At 41.2% G+C, this 15,865-nt stretch overlaps 1 long non-coding RNA gene across 1 annotated transcript; it reads left to right on the plus strand.

Moving 5' to 3' along the window:
* The first annotated feature begins 1,194 nt into the window (after positions 1-1,194).
* Positions 1,195-9,141, plus strand: LOC124546005. The gene is made up of 3 exons (XR_006967653.1): positions 1,195-1,266; positions 2,722-2,858; positions 8,856-9,141. It is a non-coding gene; the product is annotated as an uncharacterized LOC124546005 (long non-coding RNA).
* Positions 9,142-15,865: the final 6,724 nt, after the last annotated feature.

Below are 15,865 nucleotides of genomic sequence, written 5' to 3' on the forward strand. Positions count from 1 at the left end.
TTATTAGCCGTAAATAAACATTTGCGGACCTATCTTCATTTGAACTTTTTTCTTTACTTGTGCTTGCAGAGTAACATATTAAAATATTTCCATATCTTTGTGAACCATGCTGTAGGCAGTCCGCTTTGGACTGTCACGATCGATATATCTAACGTTCCTCCAAGTTGTGTGACAAAATTTGTGCTGTGTGGAGTAGACAATGGATATTAAATTATGCCCTCAGAGTTCTGTTGCTTAAATATTACCATATCTTTTACACTGTCAAACTTTCGCTGCAGCTACCTCTGTAACAAACTTCCTGGCAGATTAAAACTGTGTGCCTGACCGAGACTCGATCGGGACCTCTGCCTTTCTCGGGCAAGTGCTCTACCATCTGAGTTACCCAACCACGACTCACGCCCCGTCCTCACCGATTTACTTCTGCCAGTACCTCGTCTCCTACTTTCTAAACTTTACGAAAGCTCTTTTGCGAACCTTGCAGAACTAGCACTCCTGAAAGAAAGGACATTGCGGAGACATGGATTAGCCACAGCCTGGGGGATGTTTCCAGAATGAGATTTTCACTCTGCAAGGTTCGCAGGAGAGCTTCTGTAAAGTTTGGAAAGTAGGAGACGAGGTACTGGCAGAAGTAAAGCTGTGAGGACGGGGCATGAGCAGTGCTTGGATAGCTCAGCTGGTCGAGCACTTGCCCGCGAAAGGCAAAGGTCCCGATTTCGTGTCTCGGTCTGGCACACAGTTTTAATCTGTCAGGAAGTTTCATATCAGCACGCACTCCGCTGCAGAGTGAAATTCTCAAAATGTTGTGACTACACAATCTTCTTAGCTATATTATGGAGATAGTTTCTCCTAGTAAGTTTCTGTTCACGCCTCGAATTAAGTTAAATTACTCTTATAGACACAGAAGTGAATGTAATTCCCATTGAATGGATGACAGTTTGGTAAATTATTACAGATTCTGGAACTGTTTTCTCACAACTCAGAGGTCAGTTGACCATAGTAAATACAGGAAAAGCATCGAGATATAGTACTGTGAGACTTTTGATGTGTAAAGTGAACATTTAGTAACTGTTTAGGTCTCTCATCTAAATAAGTTCAATTTTCTGTTGTGAATGATGAATGTACTGGTGCAATTGCGTTGTATGAAACATATTAAAACTACAAAACAATTCCTTTGCGCAGGAGCCATCTCTGCACAGGTGGTATGTCCCAAGGAGTGCCTAGAGCTGGCAGGAGGGCCTCCGGTTGCAGAAGACCAACTGCAGTCTGGTTTGTATATTAGCACTACATATGTCTGAAAAATGTACTAAAGGAAATATTTTTTTAAATTAATTGAGTATTCCAAAAATTATGCGATTTTTATGCTCATATTCTTTTCAATTCTTCGTTGCTATTTTCATACAATTAATAAGTACTGATATTTGTTGGTGCTTGTGGTAGTTTAAAATATTTACTGCTAACTTTTAAATATATTTTCTAGGTCATATTTTTATGATGAAAAATTACATATGTTACTCTGCTTTTAATCAGCGATTTTATTTTCAAGCGATGAATTTATGTCAATCCTTACAGTTTGAGCACGACTATTAAGTAAATAAAATTTGCAGCACCTTTTAAACGTAAAGAAGTGCCCTAGAAAAAAATTTTGACACTAACTTGTGAAACTATATTTGCAAGAAAGTAAAATTCTGACATCAAAGAATACCAAATAGTAAGGCAGACAACACACTTCAGTTACTTATCTTATAGTTGGTAATTATTAGTGTCCGCAAATCGGTCTAAGCTGTTTCGAACAAACACAGCTGCCTCGTGGTATTGATTATAACATGGGTTAAATGGTTATCACAGGTAACAATTAACACCATCAATAGCCGAATATGTTGCACACTTAACAGGTATTACCTGAGCCCGGTTTGTCGTAATCGTTGCTATGAATTAGTAGATACACTAGTGGAAACTCACCGAACTACAACCAAACTAACTCTTAACGTATCCGCCTCTTACAAGTAAGGCCGTTTGTCGTAAGATATCACTTACAATTTTCGTACAAAAACCCATTTACCCAAAGACGGCACTAACCTTACCTTATCCAGCTGAACCGCAGTGACCAACATACGTTTTTCCTTATTGCCACATTTCAGTATTTGACAGTAAATAACGTGCAATGCGAAAACACAATGCAGTTCTTATCGTAGACTTCCCAACAAAAGGTAACACTTAAATACGCACACACTTAACGGCGTTTAGAAAACTTCATAAAACACATACAGTGAAACTCAGTGCTCGCTCGGACATGGATATCATTAACTCGAGTTCTCGGTGAATCCAAACAGATACAAACTTGATCGAGTGAGGTTCGCGCGACTCTCTCCGTCGGAGGTTCGCGTCCTCCCTTGGGAATGGGTGTATGTGTAGTCCTTACCGTAACTTATTTTAAATTATATTCAGTAGTGTGTAAGCCTAGGAACCGATAACGTCAGCAATTTGGTCATATAGGAACTTACCACAAATTTCCAAAAAATAGTACATCCTTGCTCAGTCCCGGTTCCTTAACCGTTTAAACGAACACTAAAGTAGAGCTGGTAGAACGTAGCTGATTGTAGCTCCTGCTTTCAGCATCCGTAAGTGGATTACCACGTCATCGGGTAGCTGAAAGAAGCGATTGTAAACACTTTTACTTCCAGGAAAATACTCAGCAGTAACTAACTCAACTTTCCTGCACAGGACGCGATGGGAGGGACCTGCCCAGTCAAAGTCTACGAGCGCCACTTCCCGCCTCAGCGACCACAGCAAATAGCAAGCCGATACCCCTGGATAGCAACGTTAGCGAAGAGTATAATCGATGGTTCTCGTTTTTTCAGGTAATTAGTTTAACACTAAGTGCATGTGGTTTTTTTTAGGAGTAGTCTGAACTTTACTTCTTACTCATTGAAGGCGTTGTGTCCCAAACTCGAAGGCAAATTTAAATTCCCTGACGGAAAAAATGTCACAACACCAAGAATAATTAATGTGGAGGACGGTGGAGCTGTTGTGTGATGATGCTCCATATGTGTTCGATTGGAGACAGATGTGATGATAGAGCAGGCTGGGGCAACATGTCGACACTTTGTAGAGCATGTTGAGTGAAAACAACTGTATGTGGGAAATACACCCTGGAACGCTGTTCATGAATGGCATCACAATAGGTTCAATCTACAGGTTGACGTACAGATTTGCTGTCAGAGTGCGTTGGATAGCCATAAGAGTACTCCATCTGATATATGAAATCGCATCGCAGACCATAACTCTACGTATAGGTCCATTGCGTCTAGAAAGTGGACAGGTTGGCCGCAGGCCCTCAAATGATGTCCCAATATCCAACACACAGCCGTCACTGGCAAAGAGACAGAGCGTGCTTTCACCAGAAAACACGACAGACTGCCACCGCGCTGTCCAATGGTTTGGGCACAGCGGAATGCACGCTACAAGGCGTCTGGCTCAGAGCTGTCCTTGAAGTAACAGATTTATAACAGCTTTCTATGGCGCTATGATGTCAACCGCTGCTGAAATATGCCCCAGAACTACACGCCGAACGTATGGTCTTCGTAGTGTCACGTAGCCATCCGGTGACCGATCTTCTTGCGACTGTTTAATCTCGTGACGACCGATTTCAGCAGTAGCGCAGAGTGGCTACGTTCCTGCCAAGTCTTTCTACAGTATCGGAGACGGAGCATCCAGCTTCTAGTACTATATTACACGACCTCGTTCAAACCTAGTCACCATAAACGTGTTCTTGACTAACAGCAGCACACCGTGTCCACTATCAAAAGTAACTAGTGCTCACGGCTGTTACAGCGTGTATTTAGAGTAGCTCTGATGTCTCACAACTATTTCTTGGTGTTGCGACTTTTTCCGCCAGTGAAGGCTAGCCGAGGCTCGCACGATGCCGTGTGGTATATTTTGGAAAATGGTACGCCTGATAGTGTCGATACCTATTGCTTCAGAAGGGATTCTCATTACAGCTTTTCTAATTTCACGTGCTGTAACGTGGTTTAAGTAGTAAGGATCAGGGTCATTTAGCCTTAATTTTCTTTCAGAAAGTAGTTCTTATTAGCATTTGGTCTGATTAAAGCTGAAAGAACTTGTTCACCTTGTCAGCTGGCTTTTTCTGTCCTTCACCCAAGCTACGGAGATTCTTCCTCGTAATCTAAGCTCTCGTACAGTGCCACCTAAGGTATGCCATATTTTTGCATTGCAGACTTATTGCTTTCCCCGGTTGAGCAATTTTCTGTATCCTTCGTAGCACCAGCTAGCATCATACCTGTGGATGAATATTTGACATAACTGAAAGTTTTGTATTATTCGTATATGAGCCATGAACTTATTAATAAGTTTCTGGATCTTTGCTCAGTTGTTGGTTCACTGATTATTTGATGTTACAGCGATTATGAGCACTACGCTCCAGAGATCCACGGTCGATATGATTAATGTTCCCATAAGCTGCGTGGCCGGCCAAATGGTGGCCGAGCGGTTCTAGGCGCTACAGTCTGGAACCGCGTGACCGCCACGGTCGCAGGTTCGAATCCTCCCTCGGGCATGGATGTGTGTAATGTCCTTAGGTTAGTTAGGTTTAACTGGTTCTAAGTTCTAGGGGACTGATGACATCAGATGTTTAGTCCCATAGGCTCAGAGCCATTTGAGCCAATACCATTTGAGTAATACAACCCAGTACGTTTTCCTTGTCGGCAAGCGTTTACCAGAGACAAGTGCATTGTCAGGAATGTCTCTGGGGAGCATGATTTCATAGCTTTTATCCTCTATATACGTAAGTGATCGGACGGGCTACAGAGATTTACGTCTTTCTGCTGATGATTCTGTGATGTACGGCAAGGTGTCGACGTTGACTGGCTGTAGGACGACGCAAGATGACGTTAACAGAATTTCTAGTTGGTGTGATGAGTTGCAACGTGCTTTAAATTTAGAAAGATATAAGATAATGTGATCGAGTAGGAAAAAAACAATTCCTGTAACTTTAGAATACAGAGTTAGTCGTGTGCTGCATAACACACTCATCGATTCAACATCTAGGCGAAAATTTACAAAGCAATATGAAATGGAACGATGAGGTCAGGTTTTTAGCAGGAAAGGCGAATGATCGACTTCGGTTTATTGGAAGGATTTTGGGTAAATGTAGCTCATTTATAACGGAGGCGGCATATAGAACGCTGGTGCGACCCTTTCTTGTGTACTGCTCATGTGCTTGGGATACTCACCAGGTCGGGTTAAAGGAAAACATCGCAGTAATTCAGATTCGTGCTGTTAAATTTGTTACCGGATGGTTCGATCAGCAGGGAAATATACTTTGTGGACTCAAATGAGAACCTCGGAGGGCAGACGGCGCACTTCCCTTGAGGCACCATCCCAGAAATTTAGAGAACTCGGTTTTAAGGCTGACATCAGAACTATTCTATTGCCACCATCGTACGTTTCGTGCAAGGACCACGAAGATGAGACAACAGAAGCTGGGTCTCGTGTGGAGGCTTGTAGACAGTAGTTTTGTCCTCGCCCTATTTGCGAGTGCAACAGGGAAAGAAATGACTAGAAGTGATGCTGTGTAAACGAATAAGTGGCTGAACCTTTACTGTGAAATAATTCTCAAGACTTATTTTGTTTAAACGACTCAGTAAGTGCATATGCTGAAGTGAAACATGAGAAACATTTCTCGCATGTGCTTCATAAATTGGCTATAGTGTCTTCTTTTTTAAAAATCTAGTAGTCACGAAAATGATTACAGCGATGTTTGAAATGCGCACGTGAAACTCTCTTGAATCGATCTTGATCGATGCTGAGAAATATGCAAATCGCGACAGGAATGACTCGAAAAAAAAAATTATGTTATAATATGTTATGTATAAAGTGTATCACTAAGATCGTTTATCAGTCTCTAGTTACAATGACTTCCTCGTATTCACAATAAAGTGAATGTAATCGCGTTTGAAAGGCTATTTATAAAGGAATCCTGGAACCGTATCTGTGTAACTCTGACTTCATTTCATTAAGGTAAATGCAGGCACAACACCTAGCTGTGTCAAAAAATGTTGCCCAGGAGACGTAACAACACCGCAGCTCCTGTTGAAGGCCTGAACAAAACTCAGTTAGATTCATATAAGTTTTAGTGCATTGTGAAGGCTGTGATTGTCTTAGACGCTTCTGCAAACGGTATCTGATATAAGCCTGGTTTAGGTCCAGTGTAATTAATATCTCTGACTTATCGTAGCGCGAAAACGTGAATGGAAGTCTCGTAGTGAAATAGACTGGAGGATTACTTTGTAATTCAGGTCTCTTTAATCAGCTGCTGGCCAAACCCCGCCTCATCTTTTCAGAACTAAAAATATTAGTCAATATAATGATGACACAAAGTCTAGTTATTCCTTCACGTATCAACTAACCGATATTGGCTAAGGTTGTGTCATCCGTGAGGGTAAGAGTCGGTATGACTGTTACCTTTTCTTCACGTTATAACTGACATCAGTTTCGTCGCTCCCAAGTCATCAGTGGGAACGCCAGGAAAGAAATCCAGTAAGTATATGGCCTTCTCGATTGACAAGTGATCGATCTCGACGTCTTCCTTGCCCCCAACGGAATTACCAATGGTATCGTAAGCTCACAAAATTTACATGTTTGTGCTTTGTAAAGCTACCCTCTGGCTCGAATGTTTTATCAAATAACAGCCCAAAGTTTGCAATACTGCTAAATGACTTCCCCCTCTCACGCGGAATTTGAAGTTAAATAGTGGTATTTAATCGGAGTCGCTTAGTAATAATATCTCGTCCGAATTTTCCATCTTACATGTACCCACATCTGAAACCAATGATGGAATTTTTCAAGTTGAATCGTTATTCCGGTAACAACTCTCGCTGACTAAGGAAATTTAACTGCGTGAGTCCAAGCATACACAGTTTTTTTCGCATATAACGCAAATGAAGGGAACAGTAGCAGTAAATCCTGCTGTCCTACTGCACATGTCAGACTTAATAATTAAAACAGTTTCCGTTCCGTGCAGCTAGTCACTAAGACATTGCACATTTTCCCTTACGTACCAGCTGGCAAACTCACTTAACATGGTTGGTACTCACTCACCCGAAACATTTCGGCACTAATTCTATTCTCATTACCGCCCTTACCCAATGTTGTCTCTACCTACAGCTTATTAAACTCGATTCTATCTTGTTCATCAACAGCACCACGAAAGCTAAAAGTTAAAAAAAAGTACAGATAATCTTAGCTGTTGTGGACTTTTACTAACAGCCTACATTTTAAATAGATGACGTGTAACTAGCGTTCAGAAGTTGAAAATATTTAATATGACTGTCGTTGTAGCAAGTCGTATGGACTACTAGTATACTACTACTACTACATTTATCACTACAACTTAAATTTCTGAATTAACTTTAAATGATAAAAGTTTAAAAGTACTGTAGAATATGGCACAAGCATTCTTGGGAACCAGTATACATTTTTTTCAAAATTTTTAAATATGAAGTACGTGACTAGATTATAGTACTTACGAGAGATGGGTGTAAAGTACACCTTCCCCGTTGGTGCCGGAGGAATTTAGTTGTAGGGAGGACGGTTCCAGTTCTTCGAAGAATGAAAGTAATGTGAACTTGTCTACAAACGTCATTTCAGTAACAGACACGGCTGTAGTCATACATTCCCCGCCCGACGTCGGCAGCATGCCGGTTGATACAACACTTCATTTAAACTTCCGACATAGTAACATTCCTACTTATTTTTAATTCTGAACTCAGTTTTACTTTTCTCGAAGCATTAAACGCAACAGCTCTGAGGCAGACACGGTGAAACAGACCACTTCAAATAGAACGCCGGCCACGCATCTTAAACATAGAATTAATAGAATGTAAAGCTATTATAAAATATAAGGCACATAGTGTTCTCAACCACACTCCGCTGCCACTACAGAACTCAACCAAGGAGAGTGGTAGTAGTGGTAGTACTGAGTTGGTTTTATATATATATATATATATATATATATATATATATATATATATATATATATATGTGTGTGTGTGTGTGTGTGTGTGTGTGGGTGTGTGTGTCTGTGTGTGTTTGGTTTCGCTATATTTATTAAAATCCACTGCTTGGTATAAAAACAACCTCGCAGTCATTCAACTCCTCAATAAGATAAGCTTCAGAGACGGTAAACAGGAAAAGAAATCACACAATAAGCTTTTGAACATCATAATAAATTAAAATCCGACACCACTGGAACGGTACCATGTCCATCGCGGCATAATTCTTGACGTTTCCACAATGTAAATCATGAATCTTTGCCTATTGTCAGTTTGAAATAGTTAATTGTTAACTCTTCACCCACGACGATAATACAACACTTACTTGAACCGTAATAGTTTTTCTGTGATGCCTCCTCGACACATAGACTTTCTGTTGTGTCAAACTAAGAAGAGATATTAAAAGACTATGCCTTGGTCAAAAACGTTTCCTGATATATGCCGCCTTTCGCAATTGAAAGCTATGCAGTATTAATACACTTTGCCAACAACGATGGGTGAGAACGCAGCAAACAACCCCATTTATAAAATACTGATTGACATTTGTGCACGATGAGTGTACAGACGGTCTGTTGCTGTTCCTATCTCTCTGCTATAGACGTGCACAGCAACAAAATAGCTAAGGAGACACTTCCTGCAAACGTAACATACAGGTCCTTGTGTATTCTCTGCAATTCTTATGCTACATTCGTTGATATAAGAAGTTAATTGTGGAACGTGATGATGGCTCGAGATATGATAGAAACAAAGTAATAACCAAGTTCTTTTTCTTGTCCTCCTCTCTAGCGTCCACGGCTTCGTCCATCTAGGGGCTAAACCACGACGCAAGAAGGTGGATGAGCTCTTACAAACCAACAACCTCACTGACGTACAACGGCTACTGACAATTCCAGGCCTGTTGCTGTTCACCACCGTAGTAATGATAACATCTTCACTAATAAATGCCGACTATTTGCTACGATATCTGTCGCTCTTTCAATAATACGAGTAATAACAGCACCATATGCAGAAATAACTCGCACGAATATTAATTTCCACAATTCTATTGGAAATAAACTACTTCTTTTCCTCATGATGATTTGATTTATTTTGTCAATTCATCCCAAAACTTCAGTCTCAATAAATAAGCTCTTCCTTTCACATTTTTCCTAACTGCCTACAACAAAATATCCTCGTTTCCACACTAGTTCAGTCATAAACGACTGATCCTTGCTTTGTGCAATACGAAGTTAACAAAATAGAAGTTATGACTGTGATTAACAATAACACTGGTCAATCATTACTAAGGTATTAAAAATTGTAATGACACACATAGATACCTGCATTTCACCCAGTACAACTAAAGAAGCAGCGAAGTGCCACAGAAACAGTACAACTAAAGAAGCAGCGAAGTGCCACAGAAAGAATACGACCGTTTGATGAAAGATATTATCCAGCAACAAAATACAAACTTACATGAAAAAGAATTCGTTAGAAAAGAGAAAATTTTGTTTACGATGAATATACACACCAAGGGCATTAGTTATAGGGTCGTAAAAGGTAGGAGAACCAAAATAATGCCAATCAGAGAGTTCAGATAGAAAAATGCAACTAGAACGCCATCTGAAATCACTATTTCGTAAACAGCAGCACACCTTGCCTTGTTAATTCGCTTAAAGTTCTATTTCAGTTGACAAATCGCAATTTCACTCATGGGACCGTCTCCTCAAACTAAATACATAGGGTTTCCATCAAACCTAAGCCCCAGTTTGGTACTAGGTCAGTTTGGGGAACCATGTAACCCTGACTGCTGCTATTATCGGAAATAATCAGAATGACGGTATACAATTAATAGTAGCTATTAGCAACGGATGATCCAGTCTCTGACGACGCCCTAATTCACACTCTATCTCTCTTCTGTCCTCTGAAACCCTACTCCTTTCTCATATTTTCATAAAGTCAGAAACTTCCTCATAACAAATCTGAAATACAAATCGTCAAGTAGGAAGGTATTTACTGTATTGTACTGTAAAAATCATCCGACATTACGGTAAACAACATTGTCAACAAAGTATATGAGATAGGATAATTGGCGATTTGGGAGAAGAAGATATTGCAGGTCTTGTAAATAAAACCGTTTTAAATCCAAACTACACTGCAAGGCCAGCTTATGTAAGAGAGTCGCTAGAAGCTGCACCATAATGACACTCGGCGCCCAATCTCATGGCAAAACCACTTGGACTCCGATACCTTTTGAGGAAGGTCTGAAGCAGACACACACAACCTGCACACTCTCCATGCCTATGTTTATCAGGCGAATACAGCATTCACTATTGAAGGTACCTGGCGACTTGGCAGAAGATTTTATTCAGTGCATTCATTCTGGGATTAACACATTCATGCTAGGACTCGATTTACAAATTTTAACATCTCGCTTGCCAGACTCAGACCTGTGGTGTTGCTGTCACCTGTGGGAGCCACACGGCATGGCCCAAAGGTGAGTAAATTGTGTATATCATGGTGTTGCATGTGAACTAATAAATTCACCTTGGTTCTTTGAACGTTAGTACTGCTTTTATATATGTATAATAAAAATGGGGGTCCCTATTCAAAAAAACACAGTTGATATCGTTTGACCTATGGCAGCGCCACCTAGCGGGCCAACCATAGCTCCATCTCGTTTCCCACTTCAAGCTAGGCGAGCTTCGTTCTTTGTGGTTTTAAGGACCACCCTTATATATATATATATATATGTGTGTGTGTGTGTGTATGTATGTATAATGTATTGTGCTGGTGCTCTGAGTACACACTCGAGAATGTACATAAGGTTTGTGCCCTGCTTTGTCCCCTGCTCTTAGCCAGCAAATTCTATAGTTTTTTGTGTGACATATTTCCCATGCTAATTCTGAATTTGGTCAACAGTGGTTATAGTTTTTTTGGAATGACATTTTAAAGAACTGTTCCACTTCTAACATGGGCATTAGTCTCTGAAAGTTCCACCACTAACATTTTTCAGAGGGCGATATGAAAATACTTTATTCCATATCGTCTTACAAGTGACCAAGATGGTATTCAGTAATACATTAGAAATTCCGCAAGAGCTGCGGTCGTTGACTGGTCGAGACACGCATCTGCCAGCTGCAGTGTCTCCTCAACGGATGTTCGCCAGTATCTGAGTGAACAGGGGACGAGCATGTCTAATTCTGGACAAACAAAGTTTCAATTCATCGCTACAGGTAGCAGACTATACTGGACAGACTAACCTGACCAGTTTGCAAAATGCCGCTAGATGGTACTTGGGCGTGGCTGGTAAGTTGTGAAACCAAACATACTCGTTCATTTCTATGGCTCTGAAATAGCAGATTTGGGTTAGCCAAGACAGTGGCTGTTTTCATTTCACTATTTGTTTCTTTACATTTGCTAGATAATACAGGAGAGGTTTCCAAGAACTGAAAGCTTTCTAGCTGGCTGCACGAGATATCAGTCCTGTCAAGAGGATTGGCCACCATAAAAATGTTAATCCCTGTGAGAGGCGCGGCCTAAGGTGGGCAGATAGGCATTCATGACCACTCTAACAACCCAACCCCTCTTTCTCCCTCCGCCGGCTGACCAGGAAGCACTTTTTTTGTCGTAAGAATCATAGAATTCTGCGCAGAAGCCATTTAGTCATATAAGAGACCACTAGCCGGGTGTGGTTTCCCTCATGCCGCCTAAATTTTCAATACAACGTCTCATAATAACGTCCGGTTTGAACATAGAGAATGTAGATTTGTGGCTCGGTCATGCTATTAATTTCTGGCATGCCCACACGTTTTCGTTCTTTCCACTTGCGGAACATTGGACAGGCCCTTTTGAGAATTGTACCATGTAGTAGGGGAGTTCTTCTGCCTTCCTCAACACCTAAGAGCTCTATTGGGTCAAAAAAGAGAAAAATCTACAAGAATAGGAGATCGTTTAACACCTTCATTAGGCTTTTTCTGGTCGGCATTTGCAATCTTCGTCACCATTGTCCAACGAATTTCTTCTCTGGCGAAATGCAGCGAAGATCCAAAGAGAAGCAAAAGGAGATCACCTGTACATTTCAGCAGAGTAATGAATTCTCTCTAGGTTTCTGCAGAGTTGTCACTTCACTTCAGGTTTCTGCAGAGTTGCAGCTTCAGGCTAGGACAGGAGAGGTAACTGATGATCTGAACCTTGCTGCCGTTGGAAGGATTTCAGCACTTGATCTTTAAGTACAAATGGGCTGCTGAATCTGACACTCGAGTTGTTGGTGCTGTCTTCCGATTTTTTCGCTCTTTCCCCGCCTGGTAAGACGAATCTCCGTTGCCCGCTTGGTCGCCTTTCAGACGCGAAGTTCATTCAGTTCCTTCAGCAGACTAGTGCGGATTTTAAGGTCACGAATCAAGCTTGTTGCCCTCGCTGCGCGTTTTGGCAAACGTATGGTGTTCACTCCTAAATTTCTGTGTGCTTCCTACATTTAACTATTCAACTTACGTGGTCACTGGTCTTATCGGCAAATTATTAACGTAACTGTGTTTCATCCTCCCCACCCATATGTACCAAGATTATACTTCAGAGCTATAATCTCTCGTCCGATTGTCAATAGTTTCTTTTAATACACTGAGGTGGCGAAGATCATGAATTAGCTATATGCACGTATACAAATGGCAGTAGTATCGCGTACACATGGAATAAAAGGGCACTACGTTGGCAGAGTTGTCATTTGTACTTTGGCGATTCATTTGAATAGCTTTCTGACGTTATGATGGTCGCACAACAAGAGTTAACAGACTTTCAACGCGCAGTGGTGGTAGGAGCTAGACACATGGGATATTCCGTTTCGGAAATCGTTCCGGAACTCAATATTCCGTGATGCATAGTGTCAAAAATTGGTCAAAAGGGCATCTTGTGACTAATGCGCTTTTGACATATTTATTATTTTATAAATGAAATATAAGTACGGCCAGTCTTTCACGGTAATTCCATACTCTTAATTTGTATCATACGTTTTTAGTCACAATTCTAAGACCATGTTACAGACCATTCTTTGGTTTAACTTCTGTGAAAGACACTCCTGGCAGTGTCGAAACCCGATTAATTCGTTAAAAATTAGTGACCGAGGGGTGTTTTCTTTTAATTGCATTTTTAACTCTTTGGTCTCTATAACCGACGTATCTCCGTCCACTGGCTTCAAAGTTGTAACAATGTGAGATAATTTTCAAAAGAGTGGAGAAGATATTACAAATATTTCCTATCCTTTGGACTTACGCTATACCAGAAACTGCTTCTGTCATGAAAGAGGAAGCTTTAAATTATATGGAGTCATGAATTGCTCGACATGAAAAAATACTGCTATGGAAGTTACTCCACTTGTTCATATTAAGGACGTGACAATTATAAATTCATGTTCGCATGTGTGTTGCTATGTGCTTTGGCAAGCTTCCTCGCCATTATCCCATCCCTTGAAATACGACATGTAACCATATTTCGGATGTAGGAAATCCTAGCAGTGGGAACTAGCCTCTTGTAGTTTGTAAAATAACCAAGACAGTCGTAACTACTCATTTGTCCTGTGTGAAAATGGCAAAGGTTTTGATTTTATATGGGGAAAACACATCAATTTACACGTACGAAACTAGTCTACATGTCATCTATATCTACATCTACATCCATACTCCACAAGCCACCTCACGGTGTGTGGCGTGGACTGGACGGTTTTTTAGGTTAGAAGGCCTCGGGAAAGTACGGGGTGGGCTGCAATCTCAAAGGCTGCATGGCAAATACAGGACGTGCTTGGATCAAAGAACAGTCGGAATTGTAAATTGTTGTAGTTGTGGTGGGAAAGTCCCTGAGCTTCAAGCGCTAATAGAAAGCACAGAAGCTGAAATCGTTATAGGTACAGAAAGCTGGCTATAGCCTGAAATAAGTTATGCGGAAATTTTTACGAAGTCTCAGACGGTGTTTAGGAAAGATAGATTAGGCACAATTGGTGGTGGAGTGTTTGTGTCTGTCAGTAGTGGTTTGTCTTGTAGTGAAGTCGAAGTAGGAACTCTGTGCGAAATGATATGGGTGGAGGTTATACTTAACAGTCGAACTAAGTTAATAATAGGCTCCTTCTACCATCGCCCAGACTCCGATGATATAGTTGCTGAACAGTCCAGAGAAAATTTGAGTCTCTTAACAAACAGATACCCCACTCATACGGTTATAGTTGGTGGGGACTTCAAACTTCCTTCGATATGTTGGCAAAAATACTTGTTCAAAACCGGTGGTAGGCAGAAAACATCTTCCAAGATTGTCCTAAATGCTTTCTCCGATAATTATTTCGACCAGTTAGTCCACGAACCCACGCGAATCGTAAATGGTTGCGAAAACACACTTGACCTCTTAGCCACAAACAATCCAGAGCTAATAGAGAGCATCATGACTGATACAGGGATTAGTGATCACCCGTTTCTTCCAAATCCACCAGAAAGAAAGGCAAAATAATTTTATTTAAAAAAGCGGATAAAGTGTCACTACAAGCCTTCCTAAGAGACAATCTCCATTCCTTCCGAACTGACTATGCAAATGTAGACGAGATATGGCTCAAATTCAAAGATATAGTAGCAACAGCAATTGAGAGATTCATACCTCATAAATTGGTAAGAGATGGAACTGATCCCCCATGGTGCACAAAACAGGTACGAACGCTGTTGCAGAGGCAACGGAAAAAGCATGCGAAGTTTAGAAGAACGCGAAATCCCGAAGGTCTGCTAAAATTTACAGACGCGCGAAATTTGGCACGGACTTCAATGCGAGATGCCTTTAATAGGTTCCACAACGAAACATTGTCTCGAAATTTGGTAGGAAATCCGAAGAAATTCCTGGTCGCATGTAAAGTACACAAGCGGCAAGACGCAGTCAATACCTTCGCTGCGCAGTGCCGATGGTACTGTTACCGACGTCTGTGCCGCTAAAGCGGAGTTATTGAACGAAGTTTTCCGAAATTCCTTCACCAGGGAAGACGAATGGAACATTCCAGAATTTGAAACACGAACAGCTGCTAGCATGAGTTTTTTACAAGTAGATACCTTAGGGGTTGCGAAGCAACTCAAATCGCTTGGTAGGGGCAAGTCTTCAGGTCGTGATTGTATACCGATTAGGTTCATTTCAGATTACGCTGATACAATAGTTCCCTACTTAGCAATCATATACAACCGCTCGCTCACCGATAGATCTGTACCTGCAAATTTGAAAATTGCGCAGGTCGCACCAGTGTTTAAGAAGGGTAGTAGGAGTAATCCATCGAACTACAGAACTATATCATTGACGTCGGTTTGCAGTGGGGTTTTGGAGCATATACTGCATTCAAACATTATGAATCACCTCCAAGGGAACGATCTATTGATACGTAATCAGCATGGTTTCAGAAATCATCGTTCTTGTGCAACGCAGCTAGCTCTTTATTCGCACGAAGTAATGGCCGCTATCGACAGGGGATCTCTAGTTGATTCCGTATTTATAGATTTCCGGAAAGCTTTTGACACCGTTCCTCACAAGCGACTTCTAATCAAGCTGCGGGCCTATGGGGTATCGTCTCAGTTGTGCGACTGGATTCGTGATTTCCTGTCAGGGAGGTCGCAGTTCGTAGTAATAGACGGCAAATAATCGAGTAAAACTGAAGTGATATCAGGTGTTCCCCAGGAAAGCGTCCTGAGACCTCTGCTGTTCCTGATCTATATAAACGACCTGAGTGACAATCTGAGCAGTTCTCTTAGGTTGTTCGCAGATGATGCTGTAATATACCGTCTAGTAAGGTCATCCGAAGACCAGTA

Source organism: Schistocerca americana, chromosome 8 (assembly GCF_021461395.2).
Source record: "Schistocerca americana isolate TAMUIC-IGC-003095 chromosome 8, iqSchAmer2.1, whole genome shotgun sequence".
Taxonomy (NCBI): Eukaryota; Metazoa; Arthropoda; class Insecta; order Orthoptera; family Acrididae; genus Schistocerca; species Schistocerca americana.